The 26,058-nt window shown below is 33.1% G+C and overlaps 1 protein-coding gene across 8 annotated transcripts in view; it reads left to right on the forward strand.

Annotated features, from left to right (window-relative positions):
* Positions 1–26,058, forward strand: part of LOC111505570 (Rap GTPase activating protein 1) — a 923,489-nt gene that overhangs the window by 804,937 nt on the left and 92,494 nt on the right. The window lies entirely within an intron of this gene.

The raw sequence follows: 26,058 nt of genomic DNA on the forward strand, positions 1-26,058 counted from the left end.
CTTTTTTGATTTTACATCAAAATAAGGTGAAAAAATGAATATTTCAAATTCAAAAATGACACAAAAATTTTGAGGTTATGTGTAAAAAGTGTTAATAACAGAGTTGTAGACCTTTTTATAAGCTACAACTTTGCTATTCAACTTTTTTCCATAGGACTTTTAGTTTTACCGGAAATCGAGATGAACCGATCTGATCTAATTGCTCAATGTCTGTGTGCTAAAGTACTAAGTCTTTACATGTGCTATTGTGATTTCCTATTATTTTTGTGGAGGCAAATAGATGATGATGTGGAGGCAAATACAGATGAATTTATCAATTGAAAAATCAAGATATCCTACTATTTTTGAATTTTGAAAAATAAATAGTCCTAGGTTTAAACCTTGGGGCATACTGAAAGTAGTTCATAGGTATTCTGTTAATCTGTAGCCGTTGTTTTGGACATACTGTTTCCTACCACATAACCATGAATTAAATAATTGAACGAGACTATCACTGGAGTCAAATGATCTATTTTTAGGTTTCTCCTAAAGGTTATAAATAAGATGGTGGGATACAGTGAAAATGTTCGTATATAATTACAAAAAAACATTTGATTATACATGAGTTTATGAATATCGTCCAGAGATGAAGTTTTCTGATAAAAATATTCTTGAATATTTCTAGATGAGAATTTGAGGTAGTTTGATAATTTTGTATAGTGTTTATGGAAAAATCGCACTTTGTAATAACAACAAAATGCAAAAATTCCGATAACTATAATACACAGAAAGTCAAAAAAATATATCTTCAAAATTCTGGCAAATTTGAAAGCATAATAACTTTCAAGGTAATTCAATTGCAATATTTTTTCCTCATGAGAATAACTTCTAAGCTTTATTACAAATTATTTGAAGCGTCTCAAAGCGATAAGTGTATCCTTTTTTCTTAAACAGCAATTATAGGATTTTTTTGCTATTCCTAAAATACCCCCCGATTTTTTTCAGTTCTATAATAGTTTTAAAAATCAATCAGCATGTTGAGTAAAATCTCTTTCACATTCTGAATCATATTTCTGTTTCAATTGTTTAGTTAAAAGTCTTCGATTTACTGATGTGAATTTCTGGAACATTTTTGTTTCATTACTACAAAATCATCCCAACAGCGACAACAAATTATAATTATGATATTCAATTGGGTTCATATCGGGTCCTTTGGATGGCTCAACCCAATGCCTACATAAATAGCTAAGGAATGCCGGAGGAAGAAATTTACCGCTGGTAGGTTTGTTCTGGTGAAAATATAATGAGATCGACTATACTGGCAAATAGTCCTTGCTGATGGATACGAACCTTTATGACTTTATTAAAATCCAACCAGAACCATTCTTATCTATAGACACTCCAAATTCATTGACTATTTAGGGCGCATCATTTTTTGAGTTGGTAATCTATTTGTGAGCCCATTCCTCTACTCCATACGATCCTAGTAAGATCAACATAGAAAGTATATATGAGTGTCCTCCACTGATCACATCCGAAAGAGTTTGAATTGATTCCGATCAATAAAATCTCTACTGGCTAGATCTGTCAATGGTAGTATTGTAACTCACCACGAAGAAAGTGTTTTACTGCATCTACATGGTATTCTTCCACCGCAATATACGTGCATATTTGTCATTATTCAGATGGTATGAGATACTAAAATCCAAGACCTATTTTTCTATATATCTATCATAACTATCTTGATCTAACAAGAGTATAGCATTAAAATATTACAGTCGTAAGCCATCTTCAGTTGTTGGAGTTAGTAGGCGGATGAAGTGAGGGGTTTGGTCATCAAGTACTCTGGGAAGAAGGGTCAAAAAATGAGGATCCAGGTTTCAAAACGTTCTCAATGGCATGGAAAATGCTATCGTTGATGTTGAGAGTTGGTCTTTCCTTATACAGGTTTCAATCTTCTCTTTCGTGAAGATCAAACTAGCTAGGGATGATCAAATTCGATTGATTTTACTCTTCTATAATCGTGAAGAGAAATGATGAATCCTGTGGTTTGGATAAAAATATGGTTGACCTCGGTTGTATTTATGGGCACATCGGATGACCTTAAGTCATCATTTTCTTTAAAGGGGATTTTCAATTCAGATTCTGCATGAAATTTACATACATTATTACGATTTTAATCACTTGTGTCTCATATATTTTACGAATAATATACCCTGCTAGTTTGGTAGAATTAGGAAACAAAAATATTTACCAATATATTTTTAGATTTGGCTCATATTACGTTGTTCGTTAAAATAATTGAAATTACTGCACATTCACGAATACCGTGTGGTGATATCGTTAGTTATTACAATAATATATTTGACTGTCATATCTCTGTGGCATATTGTGGAAAGGGCTATTAGCAATATCGGTTCATTAGAGATAATGGAATGAGTCTCATACGGAAATTTGGAATTATTGAAATTCTACGACACAATATACATACACCTGAAATTAGCAATTCATCAAATTTTCTCCGAAGAGATGTACAATTGAAAATTTGATGTTCTTGAAACTTCGTAAACATAATTAATTAGATGCTAAAAACTAAATACCTAAAATAGGAGGTAATGAAAGTTAAAGAATCGAAGTATTGATTCAATAAGGTCGTGGAAAAATCTCTGACCGCTTCTTGGTCGTTGGAGAATGCTTTAAACTTTGCCTTGATGACCGTGCGAAGTCAGTGGCGGTTCATTTGATGGGTCTGCGATATAATAGTATTTCGTTCAAGGAAACCACCCATCCGTCATCCAATATCGTAATCAACGATATGCCAAAGGGGTACAGTTTGAAAACCTTGTTGAACATTTTCTCACAACCACAATTTTACCCGTACAAAGGACTTGAAACAAGTACATGAGGAGAGCAATTTTAACTTGAACTATATCGTTACTCGTTGTTTGAATTCGATCACCAGTGATATAATTTTAGTGAGTTGGGGGGTTCAAAATCCGTAATGAGGGTGTGGTAGCCAACACTATCCCCAGAAGTTCAATGTAACTTATTCCCGAATTATTGATCTGTACTTCTTTGATAGTTCATTGGATGGAGATCAGATTTTGGACTTTTTCTTAATTTAGTCTTGTTTTCTGATACAGAAAAGCCTGATGCACATTAAGAATCTAGTTCCATCAAGATGGTGTCCCTCCACATTGTGCACGTTTACTTTGACGATACCTATTCGATGGATTGGTAAACGAGGGCTCACTAAACGGCCAGCAGGATCTATATTTAATAGTAACAATTGTTTCCTGCTCTTAATTTTCAGTAGACTTCCTCAACAGACCTTTCCAGATATATAAAAATTCTTCATAAATTGAAAAATACAAAGTACAAACTTGAAAGGTAGAATTGAGGTAAACTGAACTAAATGGCTAAAACTGACAGTAATCTCCTGATGATGCTAACTAATTAGCGAGTCGCGAAACAGTATTTTTGTTCTGATGTGAGAAAAATACTGAAACAAACTAGACGAATTAGATACATGTTTCTCAATTAAAACTGTTTTGAAATAGAAACGAAGAAAGTAACCAAGTTCGATTCAATGTCACAAAAACCCAGGCATTGGTTTTCTCCAAAAAGATAAATGTTTCCTAACCGGATATAATAATGTCAGGGGAGACAATTCTGCTTTCTGCGTCGATAAGTTTGTTGGGGGTTAAAAAGGACACCAATATGTCTTGGCACAATCATGTCGCTGGAATTGCAAAGGCTGCTTCTCAAAATCTTGGAACACTATTCCGAACCAGAAAACTGTACACACCTCCGCAACATTTGATGATTTATAAAGTTTAGATCAGATCTTCTTTGGAGAATTGTTCTCATGTATGGAGCTCCGCCCCCATACCCTGAAACTGCTGGATTCCATCCAGAAAAGAGCCATCCGCCTGATTGGAGACGCGAACATAACCTTGATAGTCTGGAACATTAAAAGAAGCTTGGAGATTTGTCTCTCTTCTATAAATACTTTCACGGGAAGTGTTCAAGTGACTTGGCACATTTGATTCCACCAAGAGTGGTACATATCACATTTTGATGTTTTCTCTATTTTTTATTTGAATATATTTCGATAAATATATCTCTTTTGTTGTATCCAATCTATCGTTAGAGACATTTGAGATTTGTCTTCTTAAAGTTGGATTCCTTGAGAATGTTAATTCAACCAAAGAATTTCTTCATTACTTTTGAGACGGTCTATATATGGAAGTACCAACTCTCAACTTTCAAGATACTAGATATATGGGAATGAAGATGAATATGAAATAGATCGGCGGATTTATCAAAACTGTTATTGCATAATCAAAGCCTCATCAAGTATATCGTCATCTATTTAAAAATCTGACTGGGCTAGTGAAATTTTGACATCGACTAATTGGTTTAACTTTTAGTTAGAAAGCCTTCTCCTTTGATTCTTTGCCAAGTTCCAAGAAACCAAGACAGATTCATCTAAAAACACTTTCGAATAAATTAGCTCCTGAGCATTTTCCTTCGGTATTTATAATCTGCGAACAGATGTTTTCTGGCCGATAAAATGTTTATTTTGTCGTTTGAATTACATTTCCGAGTTGCGAAAACCCCATAACTTGAATTTTATTGAGTTTATTCACTTTTAGAAAATAGCATTTAGCTACAGAACCGCATTGCGGAAAATGTAAACAGAATTGAGGTTAAATCGTCATACTGGGTGTCCATGGAGATTGAAAACGTTACCGGTTCGTGAGTTAAACTAAATATCTCTCAAACTGCTAAAACTTGAACACCGCACGATACCGCACGTATTTTTCTGGCATATTTGATAACGGCTATTTTACCCTCTCACTAGTTATTTATGACAGGGCCAGAATAGGGTAAGCCTATTGGCAAAAACATAACAATCTACACTGATAGTAGATAAGCCTTAGCCTTGAATAGACAACGTGTTACTTCAGGGCTAGTACTAGAGTGCCACCAAGATTTAGCCAAAGCCTCGGTAGATAATAACATTATCCTGAGGTGGGTTAAAGGGCACGACGGGAGTAAAGGTAATCGCATTGCCAACTCTTTAACCAAAGAAGCGGCTGGACTAAGAATTCTAGCACCCAGTTGACACCTACGGCATGACTTCGACAATTGCGGAACTAGCCAAACGTTACACCCATGCTCAATCCCTAAAGAGATGGGATGAAATCAAAGGAAGCAGTCTTTCCAGGATCCTCTGGGCGAACCTGGGAAGCTGGTGCTGAAGAAATATCTGGCGATGACCAGGAAAAATCTACGCAGTAGGATTTCTGACTGGCCACTGTCAACTAAGGAAACACCTCCATATTATGAGGCCAGTAAACACATCTCTATGCAGGATGTGTGTGAACTGGAAGGTGAAACTGTCAGGCATGTTTTATGCGAACGTGGAGTTATCGTCAATAAGAGAGTGTGTGCTCGGCGAGTCTTGGCTCACACCTGCCGATATAAAGGAGATGTTTCCTAGTGATCTGTCCACCTTCCTGGAAAATACAGGATGGAGGTTGACCTAGGAGGACAACTCCTTGGGAGATACGACAGATACAGAAGTTAAGCCTATTCGATCATTATTCGCTACCCGGAAGGGTTTATTGTGGCTCACACCTTCTCAAGTTCGACTGAATGAGTCTGGCTTTTCGTTGGAACGAATTATGCAACTCTGGAATCAAGAGCCCCATCTTCGGTAATATCATTTACGGCAGCTATGATGGCACACTGAAAAGGTTTCACCAGTGACAAAACTTTAGTTAGTTGGGTGTCCAAAATCCTTATTGAGACGTATGGGAAGGAATACAGAATATCCTTAAAAGTTTAATAAGACCATAGTAGGTTCCATAATTATTGGACCGTACTTCTGGCTCGCTGATGGTGATCAAACTTTAAACTTTTTTCTACTTTAGCAGTTTTTTCAGCCGTATCAAAGCTTGACATTTTACAAATTTTAAACTTCAAAATAGTGTATATGTACATACCAGAGGCGTAAAACGTAACTGACCACTCCGACACGTTAACAATGAATTCCGTCAGCCAATTGCAGTTGAATCTGATTGGCCAGCGTAGGGTGGCTTGTTTTTTTAACCAATAAATGCAAATGTGCGTGGTGGTCATGCTTTAATCACGCATATATCATTGTTTGGGTTACTTTGTTTGTTTGATGGATACAGTTTAGGTAGGGCAGAATACTATCAAAAATTCATTATAAATATCTTGTGATACCGACATATACATACATTTGAGTCGAAAAGATGCCACTAATGTTGAAAATGTTGTGTTTCTGATGTTGAGAAACATAATTTTCATCAGACTGCTGTTATATCACAAATTATTTCTATGGTATGATGCATTTTGCGTAACACCATTGTTGATTCTCCTCAATTGATTTATAATAACTGTTTACAGAAAAAAACAAGCAGTGATTAAGTTTCTACTTCTCGAGAAACGGTTTATGTATAAAAAAAGTGAAAACTGGACCTGATAGCAGTCACTGAGAGGTCATTCCCAGTAGAGAAACGACTTTCATCAGTCATTCGCTTTATGTTGTCTCTAAAAGGTCGTAATATATAAAATTAGATTTCTTCGAATCTTTCACTTTGCCGAGGATTCAACATTAGTTGCATCTTTCCGAAGCGCTTTCTTTGTACGGTTATAAATATGAATTGAACTCGTAAAAGATAATGGAAAGTAGTATCATTGATGGCGAAACTATAATGTGATGATGTTGGAAGAAGTTATTTTGTTGAATTTGATTATTGCAAATCGATACCTAGCTTATTTTGGGTTATTATAATATTCGTAAGTTCGGTAAAGATTTGTTATATTCGAAGATATATTGAAAAATTCTCAGCCTGGTATAGACAAACATAATTTTGAAGTCAAAGTATTTCCTTATCCAGTAAAGAGAATAAAATTCTTCATTCGAGCTGAAAAGTTTGGAAAACAAGTATTCTTTGTTCATTATAAACTAATCAACTCTCCAAATGAGTGTTTTGATTAACTTCTTCACTCTTCAATATTTTTAGCATGAGGAAGTTCATCTACTCGCAGATAGCGTTTGTACATTAGATACGGTTTTATGTCCGCTTAAATACCTGTTAGCAAGACTATTAAATTGTTTTATTATTATTGTTCTCTGATCGTCAAAACATTAAAACCTTAAGAACGATTACATTTACAGTCATCAGCAATTTCATGATCTCGTTTTCGCATCGCTGCGACATAACCTTAGACAAAGCCAGACATATCGAGACTGACAATGATATAACAAAAATGGCAGGATCGCCGTTTAAACCGTAAGATGGCGGGGTCGCCAGTTTGACTACAAAATGGCGACATTACGAGGAGTTGAACGTTTAAGGTGAACTCTTATGACGCTGAGCGTTACAGTGTGTGGAAAATATTTGAAAAATATTTATCTCGGTATGTAGGCAATATTACTGAGTTTTATAAACAAAACTGCTAACTACATATATCAACTGATCGCTACAGTAACAACACGGCTTAAGAAGTTTGACAAACTTTTTTCCAATCTTTTTGAACACTTTTAGTTTAAATTTTTGATGTGAAACTTCATAATGACAATTCTGATAAATTATTCTACGTTGGTAAGGTAGCTCAATATTCTTCTCTCTAGGTTTTCTTGGCTTTTGCTTCCGCTGAATATTTTTTTATCCGCGGAACTTATCTAGGCTAACAGATATCAGTACATCCACGTAAAAACATTCAAATTATTGGGTGTTTTTTGTGAATCGGTACAGAAACACCGTATAATAAGTTTTTTTCAATTATCAAAGCTGAATTTAGCGAAATAGTCTATAAATTTTTCGTATTGAAATTATCAAGTTTCGAATTTAAATACTCCTGGTATTTGATAGGTACAATTTATTCAACTTTCACTCATTAAGAAATATTTTCAACAATTTGCCAATACCACTAGATAATGCTTAGAAAGGTGATCTATGATAATATTTTTACGGTCCTGAATATTCAAGTTCCTCCTGCAGCTCAGAGTAATTTTGAAAAATGTGATAATCTTAAAAATAGCATTAGAAATAAATTGAATACTGGTACTTTGTTCTTGTATTGTTAGAAATGAATCCACAAAGTGTTTAATTTTATTTAGATATGGATCGAGTCTGCCGAAGAACAACTAACTATCAAATAAAACAGAACGTAGTATTTATTGGAGAAATATCTTAATCTGAAGAGGCATTACAAGCAGAAGATAATTATTTCCTAGGCAGGTCTTGAACAACAAACTAATTATGTAATATATCCGTGTTTGGTCACCGAATGACTAAGATCAATGAAATAACTTTTCATCGATTGTGTAAGTGAAATATGCTGTACGTTACTCTAACCCGTAAACAAATACAATTTGAGATCGTACAAAAAACGACGGTTACCTTAGCAGCGAAATTCGATACAAACACTTCTGTCTTCAAGGTTTTCCTACTTATTCGGAATGAGTCATTTGCAGCTCTTACGTGCGCTTGTAACTTGACGGTAGCGTGAATACAAGTATGAATTAATTTGCTTTTCTTTATGGCCCTCTCACCCTTCTTTACTAAGCTAATGTATAATGTGTAGATAAGCGCTTACAGGAAGTGAGGCTTTTATATCCTTTGTTAAATTTGTACAGGGTTATCCTTTGAATATAATTACGTAAGTGATATTACTGGGAAGCTATGACAATTTTGTGAGCCTGAAACCTAAAATGTTTGTTTCTTTCACAGCAATTCAAAATGGAAGTTACGTTTTAAAATCGTTTTTACTGCCAAATAACAAATTCAACCATTTCTAGAAGTTTTTGAGTATTTTTTAACCAATTGAGTTGAGATAAGATTTATTCCCAAAAAGATAATATGAGTATTAAATTAATATTTAAGGAAAATAACATTTCAAACAAGTAAATGACAGGTCATACAGTGTCATATTTACTGTACATAATATTGAGAAATCATTTACAATATTAGGGTATTGAAAACGACTAAAAAAGGCTATTGAAACATGTGTTACTGTTTTATAAACTGTTTAGTGACAATCTTAATATAAAGTGTTAGGTCAGGTTAGGTTAGGTTGAAAGTGAATGGGCCTACTCGTCCCCCCCCCGCAACCCTCAACGGTTTATTGTGGCTCAGACCTATTCAAACTCGACCCAATAAACCCAGCTTCTTGACAAAGCCGATTAGTTTTTGGCAATTTGCTACCAATTAAGACGTTGCTCGGTAGGAGCGAAGAGCTTCCAACGCCGCATGACTGTCCGAGAATATTTTTATTGACTTGTGTATGAGGTTGGATTTATCCAATCTCTCCGCACACAATTCAATAGCGTATCCGCTTGAAATACAGTCGCATAGGTTCCTAGGCAGGTTGATATCTCAGGCCTGGCTCTGCAAACGAAAAATTGTTACCTGAATATGTTGTTTACATTTCTGTGTATCTATTTTTAAACGGATTACAAAATTTAACGTTTTATGTAAATGTTGGCAATAGTTTTGATAATGTCAAATAAAGCTGAACATTACTATAAGTAGAACAATAAATATATAGACAATATCAAATACAAATAAAAATACATTCAAGTATATATAAATATAGCCATTTCCACATACCTAAGAAAAATTGGCGAAATTTAAATATTACGTCATATGATTTATTTTCAAAAAATAACTTTTTTGACCTACTTATACTCTATAAGTAGTAGTAAGAAAACGTTTTGACCTTTTAATTGAAGAATCTAGGGACAGTTTCCTGAAATCCTGAAAAATTAGGTTTGTTTTTTGAATGGTTCGTTTGAATTTAAAATTTTTTCCTTCAATTTTTTTCTACTTGTTCTTAATCGGAACTTTTTATTTCATCATTAAATGTAGGAATCAACCTTGTTACCAATTTTTCATGTTTCTGTTTTTTTCATTTAAAAATATAGTTTCTCCTTTGTATATTACGGCATTCAACATACAAAAATGCTAGAAAGAAGTGAGGGATTATAGATTGCTCGTATACGTTTTTAAGGTAAATGATATTTATGCAAAAGTAGCGAGCCGTCCCGGCTCCGCACGTGTGCAATGCTGATACTAAATAAACATATGAACGCGTGCAATCGCTGTTAATGATAAATTACTATATAGCGAAGGGTGACCTTCGATGCGGTATTTATAGGCACGCCCCGTCGGTTCTCCGGCCTGTACCGCCGCAACCGCTATGTCCCTGCATTTCAAATCTGTAATATCTTCGAAAATATCCATTCAAATTACATAATGTAGAGGGCCATATTCTTCTATATTGAATGCACAATGTATTTAAGATACCTAATTCGACAAGTATTAATGCTGTATTGCCTAAAATCGTCTCGTAAATGAACCATTATTTCTCGAGGATGAAAAATTGTTATTGTGGGTTATTTCTAAGAGATGCCTTCGCTTTGGCTTATAGTGTCATAGTCATAAGGAATTCACTTAACTTAGAATTCACAGGAATCTATTTAGCTTTCTGCGTGAAAAAAAACCAAGAAACCTACATTGAGATTTCAATTGAGAAGGTTTTCATGACTGAACAAATATGTAGATATCCTTTATTTGCATCCAATATTTATTTTAAAATTTGGACTCGTTTTATATTTTACCATCCACACTGTATAAAACAGAAAAATAACATTGTAAATTGTTCTGTTCCATCGTAATTCATTTTGATGCTATAATTATATGGAAGTTTGTTGTATTCTTGAGTATGGTTTTCTGTTTCAATCCTTTAACTGAATATAGACTTCACTTACGTGGGTATTTGGAGCGAAGAGCCCTTCTAAATATTCAACGTTGATATTGCGATGAAAGGAACAAAGAAAAAGGCATTTTCCTCACGGAATGCAATGCAAGATACATTTTTTTTAGATATTCGAAAATTTTATTGTATTCTTGACTATGGTTTTTCTTTCAATCCTTTAATTGAAGAAATGTAGACTTCTCTCACATGGGTGTTTTTCAGCGAAGAACCCTTCAAAATATTCCAATTCGAATTTGCATTATATCATGGAAAATGTCGAATGGAAGACGGTAATAAAAAAACAAACGATAGGCATTTCCCCACGGAATGCAATGAAAGGGAACTTATTTTTTTGACATAGAAAGATAAAAAATTGATATTGCACAGTCGTAATAATATTTTTCCTGAACGTATCAAAGTAGTTACAGATTGTTTGAAGGTGATTGATTGATAATGTTTCATGATGAATTTCATCAGTTCGGACATCCATTGTCTAATATTATTTTAAATGATTTGAAATCTCTAAACGAACCAATACAAATCATAAAGGATAGCTGAAAATAACAATTGTATCAATCAAAAAAAACCCGAAATGAAATTACGGTGAAATAAAATACAAGTAAAAAATAGAACAATCAAACAAAAATTAAAAACCAAAAAAAAAGTTTTAGAGATTCCAAGCCAAGTTACTTCACGACGTTTCGATTGTTAGTATCCACAATCGTCTTCAGGTGATGGCATTCTCCGAGGGATGACTATTATGGGTCATTCGACTACTTTCACCTATCTCCTCTTTCCGCTTTACCGGTTTCACGGGAGGTGACGGTTTGGCGGGAGTTGGCCTGTTTTCGCTTGATTATGGGTTTCCATATGTTGCGTATCTCTACGCTAGCTTAACTGAATACATTGTTGGACAACATGTATGCGGCTTCTTTGAATTTCCTCCTAAACCATTCATTGATCAGGCAAAAAGGATTCAAGAAATATGAACATTCTAATTCAAAATCACTTTTACATTACTTGTCCATATTGAAAATTAATTGAAAATTAGTTTGACTATTATATACGACTCATAAGGAAGTAATCATTATATACATGCCAAAATCATAAATAATTTGCCACTTTCTTCGGCACCTGCTCCGTAAACTGAGATAAAGTAAATTAATGAATGTTGAAAATTATGTTGGAAAGCAAATTTTCCTATATTTCCCCATTTTGCTCGCATCTTTTTGTAAAGGCATTGATTTTTCGATGCGACTTTTCGCAAACAATTGAATTGAGAAAAAAACACAGAAAAACTAGATATTTCGAAGGTAATCTCCGAAACATTGTTGACTGAACAAAATTAAAATATATTCAGGGTGAATTATTTTTTCATTCTAGTCGTCTATAAAATCGCATTGAAACTCGATTATAAATTAGTATACTCTCTACGTGCGTCAATAATTGTGCGTTGTAAACTAGTTTCATAATTCACATTTACCATTATTAAATTTCAAGTTTCATAAAAATGCAACATTGATAATCATTCTTTCACAAATGTTATTATCCGGTGAACACTTGCATCTATCTATCCAATTCAAATTTTTATTCATCGTTGAAAAAGCTGATTCACGCAAAATTCGTTTTATATGTTCAGATCAGATAACAACTGTAAATTAAACTCTTTACATGCTCGTTAACGTGAATGATGGCTTGTGAAATAGTCAAATGGGTTTTGTTTTATCCGGATTAGTCTGTAAACAATATTGAGTGTCAAAACTGACTAGACTTATGACACTGAAGTATAATAATTTCTCATAAATGGTAAAAAATCGGTCAGACCCATCGATTTTCTTTTCGAGGGGAAAATTCAACCCTCAAATCTTTAATGTAATCAGGGGTAACTCGATACTTCGTTTGGAAGGTCATCGTTTACTCTTTTCATTGCTTTCACTTTTTGAAATCAGCAGTAGTTTCCCAAAAAAAGCGCCATTAAAAAATCAGAAAATAACCTTTCAGTACTAATTCAATGTGCAACTATATCCCGATTTTAATTCAATTATTACTTTACTGACCTATTTACAATTCAGTATCATCTAACTAAACGCAGTTTTGGTCGATTTTTCTTCAAAAGTGTATAGAATTTAATATATCTACATATAATATATCACAGATTTTGACCGTGGCTATTTCAGGTTATCATTTTGCTCAAAATGATTCATTCAACTGCAGAAATGGTATAGATAATTATAGGTGCACTTATATTACACCTCGATCTTCTAATGACCATGATCCGGATAAGCATATTCACCGAAAGTGAACAATTTTTGAATGAGTTTAATAACAATTGAAAAGTCACGTATTCTGTATACAACCACAATTTTAGATAAAAACTCTGAAAAAATTTGAAAACTAGGCATGGTTTACAGTGAATATTACTGGAGTTTTTTCCCAACACCAAATATTTATTTTTAACAGGTGTTAAAAATAACGATTTGGTGTTGAGAAAAAACTCCAGTAATATTCATTACTACACCAAAGGTTCCAAACAGTGCATCATAAGTATGGTTTACAGTTCTAATTTAAAGTAAACCTCTAGAACTGACTGTTGATTGTGGAAAAGAAATATTAATTGTTTTTTTTTCAATCTCTGAGTTTGTTAATGTATTTGAATGTTGATTAATGATATTTATTTTTTATCATTTCATAAATTCAACTATTATTTTGAAATATATTTTTTTGCAATAAAAACTCCCTTCCCGCAATTGTTTTTCCAATAGTTTTCACGAAAACTACTTCACTGGATATATGAAATCACCTCGTTCGTAAACCACTTCGAAATATACGATCTATTTACTAAATGGAAGCCGAGAACCGCGAACATTTCGTGATTATGAATATGGCAGCTAAAATATTAGTGTTTGTGAAGTATCTACGAAAAGATTTTCATTGAAGCAGATGAGATCCGCACATATCTACCTCGATCATTATTATTCGTGCAAAAACCATCAAAGCATAATTAAACGCTTGGGAAACAAGTGCTGATAGTGAACATATTTGTCGAATCATCAAAGCACTAGACAAATGTTCATATCAAAACGAGAACTGTTCAAAATTTTTGTCCGTTTTTATGAGTCTGCTTTGAACTGTAATATCTCAGTGGATACCTATTCAACTCAATTGAAATGAGCGTAATTTGAATCAATGAATTTTTGCTAACCCAAGTTCTCGGGATTCGATGAAGTCGACGAAGGCCGTTTTTGTCTGGTCCTGATTGACGAACTTCTACCGGTGAGAAAGTTATTAAAGTCGTATGGCCAGAGGTCTGGGGAGTATGGTGGCTGGGGCAGAACTTCGACGCTCATCGAACAACTTCGAACGGTGCATTCATTAACACTATCATTGCCAAATGCTTGGTTGATTTTTCGGTCTTTATCGACAGCGTTTTGGTTCAATTTGAATTCGTGAAGAAAAATGGCCCAAAATCGTTTAACGACATGACATTAACGCGGACAAAACTTTTGAAACAATCTGATGATTCAAATAATGTGGAATAGTATTGAAAAATGTTACCAAGTCGTGGCAGTTTCATATCCTAAGTTTAACGTCTTCCATATAGATGGGGATGCAGGGTGGCCTCACATTATATTATCTATATTCTATTAGAAATCAGTTATTAAGATACAAACATTACGCACGTTCTATAGTTGAGAATGAAACCATGAAAATTATGAAACTGTCGTTCAGTGAAATAATGCTTTTTCATAGTGTAGAACGAAAAAAGGCCTGATTCCAGTTGTTGAATTATTTATAGATATCAACCAATAGAATTGTTAGCGGAAATTAAGGAGATCACTCAAATATTATCGAAAGAGTCTGCTGATTAGATTATCAAGATATTCGAAATAGCTAACATTTGTCTAGCAATACTAAGATTTTGGGAAAGACTGAATAATATAAAAATTAGTTACTTGATTTGTGTTTTTTTTTTCATTCTCATACAACAAATTACGTAAATTTATCATCCAGTCACATTCTTCAGATATACTTCGAAAACATTGAAGTGAAAATAAAAGAACCGAAACAAATATGGAACAAAGACATGAACTACGTCAAGAGACATTTCGTTTATGTATTACTTTTTTGTCGTTCTAATTTACAATGTATTCTCGTTGTTATAACTTTGTTTAATGAGGTGAAAGATAAGCTGCTCAAGAATAATATGAAGGAAAACCATAAACTTTCATGGTAATAGGATGAGAAATGCAATTTAATGGCAGCCTTTCATGTTCAAATCAATTTACATGTTTCAGTGAATTTGGCAATAAAATTTGGTTTGGTGTTTGTAATAAAACAACGCCTGTGTGGTTTCGTAATGAGTAGAAATGCATCTATTAGATGTTTTCTTTCGATGATGTTTATGTTTTGATATTCAGTAGATGCCAGACCGGGAAACTATATAGTTTTTAATTAAAACTAATTAATACAGTTTAATGTGTGATTTTCACTATGAAGGGTTTTCCAAAAACCGCGACACTCGTTTCGCTATACAAATTCCAGCAAATTCCGAATATAGGTAAGTAGTATAATGAAAAAGTTTTTTCGATGATACATCTTGTTGAGTTGAGTTGAGTAATTTTGTAATCCAAAACACCCAGCAAAATTACATTTAAGCATGCTCGACAATATTGAACGAACACATTCTTAACACTAATAAATTCACCTTGACAAATGAGTGTCTTAAGGAATTTTTTTTTCATTGAGACTGAATGCATTTCCACCACCGCCAATATCACTTATGCCAGAGAGTTTTGGAATAAAAATCACCAAAGAAATGGCAGAGCATCAATTCAAAACACGTCAGCACCACATTTCAACGTGAAACATCATAGCTGGTTGATGTTAAAAAATATATATCAAAGCAATCAATCGAAAACATTCTCTTCAAAGTTTGTCTCACTTATTTTCCTGTATCTACTGGCATGAGTAGCTATTTTATTACATTCAGTTGAAACAGACCAATTTTATCGTTGTTGAAATAATAAGCGAAGCCCGCATATGTGTGTGTGATTGAACTGTATGATACAAACAGGTATGTTAATAACAATAGATAAAACTTTACTGTCGGCTCACAATGATAACAAGGCGCATTAAAAATATGTATATGTATACAAAAATATACCATGCACCTATTTAAATTGCTTTACTCCATTTACACTGAAAATTTTCGTAACATACTTTCAAAGTAGGTATTTAAAGTAATAGATTCCAGTTATGTTTTGGTTCACGTATTTCAATATACAGGGTCTTATTTCCATCGATTGTCTTAAGAACATATTAGTTGAATGGCTTGCGTTTGAAATATACAGGGTCTTATTTCCACCGATTGTCTTAACATATTTGTTGAATGGCGTTTGAACTGAATTTAAGTGTCATTCTTCTGAAATTCGTGTATGATATTATACTTCAAAATATGAAATCATGTCCCAAAATATACCTGCAAATAATTAAATTCGTGTTTGAGAAATATGAGAAATGTAATAAATGAAAATGTCAAACTCTTACGGTAAGAATGAACAAAATATTATTCATAAAAACGAGAATAAACCCGAACAACTTTCTATGATTCAGTACATTTTTAGAATATTTTTTGAGGTTTCCGATAATCAGTAACGAATAAGATAATATATGGAAGTTTGACGAATATGTGAATGCATAATAATATTATGGTAACTAGTTAACTAGTTTAGTGATCCAAAAATTTTATTTTCCTGTTGACGTTTCGAATTTAATTAAATTATTCTTCAGGGGTCGATAAGTAGTTTCTTATGTTGATAATATCACTATTTTAAAAACCATCAGATATATTAGATACATATTAAAAAAAACATTGCCACAACCAAATTTCCAAATTTTTAAAATAGTTACATTATCAACACGAAAAAACTACTTTTCGAGCCCTGAAGAATAATTTTAATTCGAAACGTCGGCAAGAAAACGATTGGTTTTTTTTTAAGAAAAAATCGATCCTGTTACCCAACAGTTCATCATTGAAAAATAATAACGTTATCATCAGACCCTACAGTATAGAAACGTGATAAAAGATGAATGTTTCAAATTTCATTTCGAAATATTTATAGAACAAGAATATTATTATTTTTCCGTATTTCAAGATTTGTTTTTTTTTGTTGCAGGTATGACGCTTTAACAACCATGAATCTCAATTGTAAGTACTGATTTTCCATACCACTGCCTGAAGCAACGTTCTATCTTTGTTAATGTTTTTCTCTACAGATTGAGATTTGTATTTGGAACCGATTACAATTAAATGATTCATGAAAAATATCTAAAAGGATTCGTATTGAGGTTTATGAGTATATCCTTAAAAGATAGACATATGTCATCGCGAACTTTTTTGTAGACCTATGAAAGGAGAACAATATATAGTGTTTTTTTGTTATATCTCGAGTTATATCTCGAAGTGATTAGGCAGAATGAGTTGTTACACATATAAACCTGTAAGGGTTTCAAAATGATTACCTCATAAATCTGTATCAGATGGAGTAGTAGAAAGCCAAAAACTTTCTTTCCCAAATCATTTCATATTATGAATCAGTTTTCATAACTTTACTGGACTACGTATTTCAATAAATATCGTTAATTTTCCAAATAGTGCTTCCGTCTTTTGCATCTCATTCGCCATTCCGAGCTTTTTAAAAGAAAAGTACCTTCCTTAATTTTTGACCAGGCACATGAAAAACATTGCGATTTTGCAGATTTGAAAGGTATCCTTAATCAATATTTCATTTATCTCAAAGAATGTTATCAATTGTCTACTGCGGAATCTATTCAAAACTTTCTAAATGAAATCTAAATTGTTGAATAAATTCATTATCTCAAAAATCACCGTACATCCCAGGTATAAACAAACATTTTGTGTCTTCATTGATTCGACCTACTCTTTTTTTTTCAGACATGTTTTCTTTAATATCTTTGAAGTAATTTTTGATTGCAACAGTTTCAGTGTATTAAAATATAAACAAACCCCTTTGCTTAACTATCGTTGAACAACTGATAAAACTAGATAAGAGGCCGAGAATAAAATTGTGAGAAAATCTGTTTCGTGTGAACAAATTAAATTTAGCAGATTAGTTACCTGTCAACTCTAGCCACACCTTTTGCTTCTTCTCTCCCTTTTTCCCTTCCTTGTCTTGTCAAAATTTCAACTGTCGTTCGATATATTGCACCAACACCTTCTTTGTCGTAACTTTTATCAAAAAACGATTCACAACTCAATTCATTTCTTTCTTCTTTGTGTATAGCTACACCTGTCTCTACACTGTTTTAAAGATGGAAGAGCTAATGAATCACTTCATCCGTTGGTGAAAACCTTAGTAGTAGAGTAGTTTTGGAATTAGCATTTTCCGACACATGTTCACACGTCAAATGTAAATTATAATTTGAGATTCTTCAATGTAAAATTGCCACCCCTACCGTCAACCTCAAATTTTTTTAAAGGGGAGTATTGGTTTGTGATATATCGTTTGAAAGGTCTCTTCAAGTTTTTTGTAAGAATTAGGATAAAATAAATTAAAATCATGTGGTTACTGCGGTTACCGAAATTGGATAAAGTACACTCAATAACTAAAATGTAATGCAAAACGTAATGAAATGTAGACTACGAAAAAGAACTATGGATGTTAACGAAGTAGATGTTCAAAATGTTCACCGCGAACGGTGAACATTATTTAACAATTCAGGCGTGACCGACCTAATCGCGAGCGTTATTCGTTCTTATGGTCATTCAAATGTGAAGATTTAGTTTTGTACACATTGCTCTTTACATATTCCAGAAAAAAATCTAATGATGAAAGATCAGATGATCGCGCAAGCCATTCAATCGATCCACGCCTCTCTATCCACCGATTGAGAAATGTTGTATAGAGGTATTGCCGGACATTAGCTTTGTAATGTAGTGGTGCTCCATCCTGCTGAAACCATAAAGTTTTCACTGTTACTTGAGAGTTTTCTGGATCAGGATATAAATTTGATAAATTTGGAATGACATAATTTTGAAGTAGTACCTACCAAATAATTATCGCCATTCAAGTTGTCCACAATAAAAAAGGGATCAGTGATATGGTTTCCTACAATCCCTGCCCAAACATTAACCTCTAGAGGGCATTGCGTGTGTTCTACTCTCATCCAGTGAGGATTTTCCGTTGACCAGTAGCGGCTTTTTGCCGATTAGCATAACCGTTAAGAAACAAACTACGCTAATCAGAAAACAACGTCTTCTAATTGGATGATATTGTTATCCAACATGTCTATCATTTGCTCTCAAAAATAAGTTCTTTTATCAAAATCGTCTTTCATGAGCTCCTAAATAGGTATCATTTCATAGGGATGCATTTTATTTTCTTTTAATATGTTTACTATCGATGTATGGCTAACATTGAATGTAGTTGATACCTGTCTACTCGATGTATGTGGGTTTTCCTCATACTCGAGCATCACATCTAATTTGAGTTCATTACTCATTGTATTGGCAGCTGCTTTTTTTATTTGTGAAACTTTTATTTTATGCACTTCCGTTGATCTAACCATTTGTCAGACTTGTAGTTAACGAACTTTAAACTTAAAATACTGACAACTATGTTGTAACATACAAAACAAATAGCGAAGGCGTTTTGAACTAACGTTGCCACGGAAATTATTTACAGTTTTTTAAAGGATACCATCTGAATAGAACATTGTTATGGTTTTTTGCTTACTTTCTTATTATCAATACCTTGGCATGAAATAATTTTTGAGTATATTGCAATAAGATTTGAGTGTATGATATCGAATTTCGGTAACAACATGATTTTATTGTTGCAATAATCTTGAAAGCGATAACATTTTCTAATAGAGAATAGGGATCTTTCAAACAATATATCACAAGCCTATACTTCCCATTAAAAAAATTGGGGGTTATACCTGTCATTCGACGGGTATGACATACTTCAATGAAATTATAATTTAAATTTGACGTCTTTCGGGATTTTGGTAATAATGTACCTTAACCGAAATAATGAATTTATTCCATTTGGCTTTTACACATTGTATATCTGTATGAATGACGAAGTGAGTATTTCGAGAGAATCGGCAAGAGAAAACGATACTACAGTTTCCATTTTGAGGGTAACAAACGTGCCTCAACACTCAAAATATTAGGTTGCGCCATTTGTGCCGCTGCGGTCGTGAATACAACCAGACCTCATACATAATTTACCGAATTCCCAACGGGACGGCAAAAACGCATTTACTGTAATGAAGAAAAAAACGCGTAGTTGAGTTCCGGAACATTCCGACAAACGACCGTATTTTTTGCGAAGTGAATAGTCTGATTTCTGCAATAATTTACGTAATTCATTAAGCCGTATCTTGATGACAGATATGTTCGCGGAGATTAAGTGAGTGTTGGAGTTTTAATGAAACACCTCATTTTCTTTTTTTGTGTGAACTTCACGCTGCAGTGAGAGGAAAACCATGAGGACCCTTCAACGCCCGAGGATAATATAGTGCGAAAAAAACCCTTTTCATTGCGCTAGGGAGATCCCCGCTGGATTAAAGACAAACTTTTCACTTTTTAGAATTTCGCTGAACTTGATTTGGAACGACTCAAAAACATTACTTGAAGGGAAAAATTATAAAATGTTTCGACCTTTTTTAAAGATTTATGGGTCATCAGAAAAGTCAAAATAAAAAAAAATCAAAATCCGTCTTAGGAATCACACGTTGAAAGGTAAGACCTCGTTAGTCCTTAGCTCGCACAAGTTTCTCAACTTCTGAGAGTTGTCGTTCGTATGGGGGGGGGCGACAGCTGATTACCGGATAAACAGATTTTTAAACACGGTAGACAGTTAGTATCTGTGGTTGTTACATTCAAATTGTGTGATTTTTTATTTCCTTTAACCGAACACGTGGAAGGTGGAATAAATATGAATCAAGAACCTTTGTCGCCAGAGTTGTGAACCCAACCAAACCTCCTTTTTCATTTTTCAATTAAATGGATGATAACAACATAAAAAGAAACGCGATATGACAAATATTTTTCTTATGGAATGCTTTATTAGAATAAATTCATTCGTTTTATGCCTCTCTGACTATATTAAGAACAAACCTTCTACGATTTTTGTTGAGGAGTTATTCATATATTGAACATGAAAAAAAATTCTTGCGATCGCGTTTGAAGACTAAATTATTGTTGAATAAAGACTTTCACTTTGGAAGAATATATTTTGTTTCATTCCATCAAGGTTAATTTTTGCTATTTGGGAACTGACTGACGTATTTCAACGTTTTTTCCCAGGGTAAACTTGAATTATATACATTACCACGAAAAATTTATTATTTCAATAATTTTTTGGTTGAAATAATTTCTGGAAAATGGTTGAATTATTCTTCTGAATATCAAGAAATTGATTCCTGAATATGTTTTGGGTTGAATAAAAATCATTTCCCTCTTTCGATCACTCATAAGCAGAATTCAAAGGTATCCTCTAATCTGTTCTAAAGATCGCACCTTGAAAGGTAAGATTTTGTCAATTCCTATGATGAGTAGCGTTCGTGAGAGAAAGAGACCTGGTTAACTAATTTTGATATATTTACCTTTTGATTCTCCAGTACGCTTCAAATTTCAAATTATATTAAAAAAACTTTGCTATAAATAATGTCGTTTAGATTTTCCATCACGAGGTTATCTGATTCATATGGCTGTCAAACAGACAGTAGTCTATTGAGGGAAAAATTTACTGACTCACTAAGCAGTCCTCTCAATTTATAACAGTGATTCTCAGAATAGAGATTGGAATACAGAACATTCAATTAGAACAACGAAACAATATGCATGCGATTCCCAAATTGTAAAAACAAAAGGTTTTTGGCCTTCTATTTCTCCATCTTGATACAAAAAATGTGGGAATATTCCAAAGACACGAAGGAAATAATCAATTTCAAAAACATTTCAAACAAAAACTTTTTCAAACAAAGAAGTAACTTTCTGACACAAACTGGAAGAAAAAGCCCTTTTGAAACAAATTATTTGCATATAAACATTGAATTACATGAAATAAAAATACTTTCGAAACAAATACTTTTATTTGAACGCTGAACTATACGAAAAACACTTTTCTCTATTCCTTTTGTATTCCAAACATTCGTATGGGGTCGAATCAGATAGCATTCACAGGATTCCTACACAATGTAATTAATGGAAGGAGTACAATTTCACGTACATGGAACACGACCTTCGAACCCGAAAAATAGTGACACTGAAAACCTCGTCTGAAAAAGCCTTAACCATTTTGTCATGAGCTATGTCTGTTCAAATTCAAACGTCAAGTATTTTTTCTTCCTTTTTTACCAAGATGATATATAAAATTATGTGTTTTATGACTTATTTTATTGATGGCGTGTGTGTATTTTACCATTGTCCCAACTGTATCTGTTTTGTATGGTTGGTAGTTGATAGCCCTTAAATTCTGTATTCGCTACTTTTATTATTTACCTATATGTCTTGTTTCAGTAAAGTTTTTTTTTTCAAAACGGTGTTTTGTGAAGAAATGGTTTAATAATGAACGGATTCAAAATCGAAATGATATCAATTTGCTGAGTCTATTAGGATACAATTTTACGTTTCTAAATTTAGAATAAAATAACTATGCAAAATAAGATCATTGAAATTTTCTGAAACTTTTTTACAAAAGTGTTTTCTTGTTGTGTCATCAATTACATCTAGAATTACACAGTATAATTTGTGGTTCGAGCTTGCCAAAGCTCAGGTGAAATAGTTCTCCCAATGAATATGTTCAAGGAAATTTTCGAAAAACATACTCTTAAGATGATTGATTATGGAAAGTGCAAACTCCTTCAAATGTCACATTAGATCTTCACTTGTTTGTTATACCTTTATTCCCTTATACTCGTATACTATTTATATGACAAATTTCATTTCTGAAAACCATTGTAAAACTTTTTAGGTTAGGATTCACATTATATACTTTTTAACTTTATCATTTATATGAGACGAGTGAGTGACAAACATGAAATATAAAATGTCAGCTATATATTTCGTTCCAATGATATAAAGGTTTTGAAATCGTGACAGATAACGTCCAAGATAACGTTTGATGAAGATTATAACCATTTTGTTAATTAATTCTAGGATGAATTGTCCGCTACTGTCAAAACCGATGACGATGAAAAACAATACAGTTGATTTTTAGAATTTTTGATCACTTCTCTATAAGAAACACTATTCGTTTTCAATTGTGGTAGTAGGAAATCAAAATATCTCCAGTTGAGAATTCAACTAGATAGTATTAATTTTAACATTAACATGCTTTTATTAGGTTCACCTGTATGTATGCATGTATGTATGCATGTATGTATGCATGTATATATGTATGTATGTTTGTTTGTAACTCTCCTTTTCATTTTATATTTATTCCCGTTTGAATAATCGGGATCTGTATTTGACAGAATTATCGACGTTATTGCTTGATCTATTCGCGGGCAGATGGCGCTGTACGTAACATCCTTGATATAATTCGAACTCACTTTACATGTATTTCTTAATTTGAAAAAAGTTATTTTTTTATTAACACGCGCGCCTGCTGCCTTATTTGTAACTCTCCTTTGCACGCCTGCGCTCTTTCTTGGGCTTGGTAGCTGATTTTCAGGCTCCCTCTCCGGAATCGGAAAATATGAATGGTCGTTTTTCTAAACAATATACGGCTGATCGATCCCAAAGTTTAGATGAAATAAATATAGTTCAAAAAGAATAAAAAACACGCTTTTATAGCATACGAAACTAAAAAATGAAAAATAAATATAGTTTTAAAAAAACTGAAAAATACGCTTTTAAAGAACATCGAAGTAAAAAGTTGAAAATATTTTTTTTATTAAGCTTAAAACAATAACGAACGACAAATACTAGTATTATTGTAAAAAAAGCGACGGGCACTTGATATATAAAAAATATGGCACAAAACGCCCACGCTTTTTTCACAATAATACCAATAATTTTTGTTCGTTATTGTTTTAAGCTTATTTAAATAAAACATTTTTAACTTTTTAGTTCGATGTTCTTTATAAGCGTGGTTTTTAGTTTTTTTAAACTATATTTATTTTATTCTAGAACAAAATAAATCAATGGTTAGGGTAAAGAATGAGAACATTGCATCATAAAATCAAGTACCCTATAGTACTTTACACATAGTCAGTGGGCATAGGTACTTGAAGACTGTTAATTTTTTTTACAAAATTATCTATTTGCCGAGAGAATTTAATATAACAGTCCCTGAATATGAGTGAAATAATGATGAAAAGTCACCAATTCTGATGTTCTAATATCAGTTAACGTGACGTCATTAAACAATGAAGTAATACTGCATTTTTGAACAGTTTAAAAAAACAATTGGATGTACATACTGAACACAAACTAATCTTGTACGATTTTTCGATAGAATCATTATTACAGATCACGTGCTACAAAAATAGAACCTTCTCTCCTGGTAGTCTACCGTAGAAAACGTTCGGGAACAATTCCCAAGAAAAATGACACCGGAGTTATTCTAAGGCCGACATTCTTTTCCAGATGAACGTGCAAGCTTCCTTTTGAAATTAAATAGCGAGGATGAATCACATGCATGTGAAAAATTTCCCAACATTCGTCAGAGACTGCTTGATAATCGGGAGAAACGTTTTCGGATATTGCTTTCAGGAGAATTCGTCTCGCAAAGGTTTTGCCTTTGGGGATGCTAGCGGTTATGAATTATTATTCGCGATGTATCGAAGATTTCATTCGTTCTTTTTTTCAGAATCGACGTGTGAGCGGCAAAAAAATGGACGAATTCCTGGGAAAAACATGGAGGTTATGAAAAATTCTTATATTAGTGATTTAGAACAATTTTTTTAATGCGAAGTTTTATACTGACAAAATTTTAAGCACTAATTTGCGATAATGGTTTTGTGTCAAAACATCTTTTGAAATATTTTTTCACACCACAACTAAATACTGTCTCTCAGAACAAAATTTTGTCTCTCATAAAGAATTTATCTCTCAGAGACAGTATTTTGTTCATGTATGGGAAAAATGTTGTTAAAAGATTCATTTCATGCTAGAGGTTCAAATTCTACAACCCTAGTATCTAAAAAAAATTGAAAATTGAACACATTCAGGAGAATTCATTTTTTCCATAATATTTATTATTACGTTTTTCCCCGTCGGTTGACCAATAATTGACTACACTGAATAATCAAACTTAACTTTATTTCACTTCAAATACAACAAACACTCCAACTGAAACTTCAACTATTATTTGAATGTTTATCGTCTTACTAGATCACTTGGTGTACCGTACTGTAACGTCCACTTGACTGTCTCCATATCCTCGTGGCTAGCCTTTAAATATCGTAATCGAAAGTTGTAGAAATTTCGCCTAAGTTCCGCCGAAATCGGTCGCATTATTCTCGCTGCTTCTAGGGTGGCGCGGAATCATCGTACACTCGCGCTTTCTCAGCCACGTCACGCCAGGTTTATGGCTACAGCGGCGGCCGGTGTTATTTTCTTTTGGGCATTATTCACAACAATATAATATCTGTAACACACTCATTCAAATAAGAAAATTGCAAATGGAATGAAAACCTTTATTATATAAGTCTTCAAAAAATTGTAATTGTACAATTTTGAATATAGAGCAAAATTCAGACACAAACAACTAGTTTCAGATGCTGCAAATTGTTTTCATGCCGGGTTAAATCATTGTATACTTCCGCATTCAATTTAACCCGAAATGTACTACATATTTATATATAATATAAAATTCCCATTTGAACGATATACCACAAGTGACCATTTTCTTTCAAAATGGCAGCGTCGAAGACATTTTCTCCAAATTAAATATGGCGGCACTATAACATCATCTATAGAAATATTATCAAACAACTATGCATGTAGTTAGTTAGTTTTTGAATAAAGATTCGAAAATTGAAGTTTTTCACCGATTCACCATTATTTTTCAATGCCGTTTTTCATTTTATTCATCTCGAAAATTTCAATAAAAAGTTGTATTTTTTGAACTTTAATATGAAAGTGTACTTTTTGTACAAAAGAAAAGATGTAATTCATTTTTCAGTGTCAGTGAAAAAGTGATAGTTTCAAATCTTTCTATTTTGGTAAAGTAGTTATTGTCGAAAATAAAAAACTGTAATTCCTGGATATATTTGAGAAATTGTGGGTGAAGGAATCTA

This window comes from Leptinotarsa decemlineata, unplaced genomic scaffold (assembly GCF_025532065.1).
Source record: "Leptinotarsa decemlineata unplaced genomic scaffold, Ldec_3_MD MMD2_P_RNA_scaffold_2, whole genome shotgun sequence".
Lineage (NCBI taxonomy): Eukaryota > Metazoa > Arthropoda > Insecta > Coleoptera > Chrysomelidae > Leptinotarsa > Leptinotarsa decemlineata.